The sequence below is a fragment of the Pogona vitticeps genome, chromosome 2 (assembly GCF_051106095.1).
Source record: "Pogona vitticeps strain Pit_001003342236 chromosome 2, PviZW2.1, whole genome shotgun sequence".
NCBI classification, from domain to species: domain Eukaryota; kingdom Metazoa; phylum Chordata; class Lepidosauria; order Squamata; family Agamidae; genus Pogona; species Pogona vitticeps.
The window spans coordinates 1,183,295-1,185,043 of record NC_135784.1 but is presented as its reverse complement, the minus strand read 5'-3'; the positions used below and the strand labels follow the sequence as shown (position 1 = coordinate 1,185,043).

The window sequence follows — 1,749 nt, the reverse complement described above, 5'->3', positions numbered from 1 at the left end:
CCAGAGTTCCCCTTACTGCCACTTACATTATCTCTGTTGGTCAGAATCAAGGATAGCAAATCCTCTAGTTTCTTTCTCCACTTTTTGTATGAGAAAATAATCAGCCACACAAGCCAGGAATTTCTTGGAAGGGCATACTTGGCAAAATTTTCATCCCAACATATATCTGGATACAGTGGTGCCTCGCTTAATGATCTTAATTGGTTCCCAAAAAAACACTGCTATGGGAAAACATCGCTAAGTGAAACGCGTTTTCCCATAGAGATGCATTGAAAACTGGATAATCCGTTCCAATAGGAACGGATTATCCAGTTTTCTCCCCCACCATCGGGTGCAGCGCTTTGGGAGAAGCCTCCCGGTGGGGGAAAAAGACCGGATCGGGAGGGTTCAGCTTTTTGTTCCTAACGAGCATGGGAGGATCGCCCGGAGAGCCATTTAGCTTCGCCCAAGGGGACTGTGAGCAGCTGTTAAGTTTCCGTGCGGGACTCATTTGCGCTTCTATCAGAATGGCAGCAGGAAATGCTTACATTGGAAAACCAGCCCCAGACTTTCAAGCCACAGCTGTAATGCCTGATGGGCAATTCAAAGATATAAAATTGTCCGATTTCAAAGGGAAATACGTTGTTTTTCTTCTATCCACTTGACTTCACTTTTGTCTGCCCGACTGAAATAATTGCATTCAGCGACAGATCTGATGAGTTTAGAAAAATCAATTGTGAAGTAATTGCTGCTTCTGTTGACTCCCACTTCTGTCATCTTGCCTGGGTCAACACACCTAAAAAACAAGGTGGATTAGGTACCATGCAAATTCCCTTGGTGTCTGACACAAACCGTGCAATTTCAAAAGACTATGGAGTGCTAAAAGAAGATGAAGGCATATCTTACAGGGGGCTCTTTATAATTGATGACAAAGGGATTTTACTGCAGATCACAATCAATGATCTTCCTGTTGGCCGCTGGGTTGATGAAACACTCCGACTAGTTCAGGCTTTTCAGTTTACAGACAAACATGGAGAAGTGTGTCCTGCTGGCTGGCAACCTGGATCTGACACAATCAAACCTGATGTAAAGAACAGTAGGGAGTACTTTTCCAAGCAGAAATAAATATACCATGTGTCATGTTACAAATGTATAATGTAACCCATGTAAGACCTAATTCTGTTTACCATTCTTATATTTAAAGAGCAACTATATTATGAGCCGATTGGCTTATGGCTGCCATTTGTTCCGGATTCAATTGATTTTAGCAGGATGCTTTTTTTTTTTGAGTAAACGGATTGGGGATTGAAACCTGTTCGCAGTAGCTGTAAGTACTGACAAGTTACGTCCTAATTATTTGAACCAAGGTAGCAAACCTAACACTCCTTCTGCTCATGTGGGTAACTGAGAACCAATACCCATCTAAGTTATTGGCTTAGTGCTGCATGTAGAACAGATATTTTGTATTTGTGTAGTATTTTGTACTGTCATTAAATTTCTGAAGATTTTTTTAAATTAAAAAAAAGAAAAAGACCGGATCGGCTCCTGCCTTCTCCCGCACCACCCGGCTTCTTCCAAAGGGTTGTCCCGATGGTGCCTGCAGCAGCGGAGGAGGTGCCCGGTGGCGGAGAAATGCCAGATCGGCTCCTGCCTTTCCCCCCACCGGGCACCTCCTCCACTAATGCAAGCACCATCAGGACAGCCTTTCAGGAGGAGCCGGGCTATGGGGAAGGAAGGCTGAACCTGATCCGATCTTTCCCCCCCCACTGG

At 44.3% G+C, this 1,749-nt stretch overlaps 1 pseudogene across 1 annotated transcript; it reads left to right on the top strand.

Moving 5' to 3' along the window:
* Positions 1-383: 383 nt before the first annotated feature.
* On the top strand, positions 384-1,510 carry LOC144587281 (peroxiredoxin-1 pseudogene; annotated as a pseudogene). The gene has a single exon (XR_013542432.1). The product of XR_013542432.1 is annotated as a peroxiredoxin-1 pseudogene (transcript).
* The last annotated feature ends 239 nt before the right edge of the window (positions 1,511-1,749 follow it).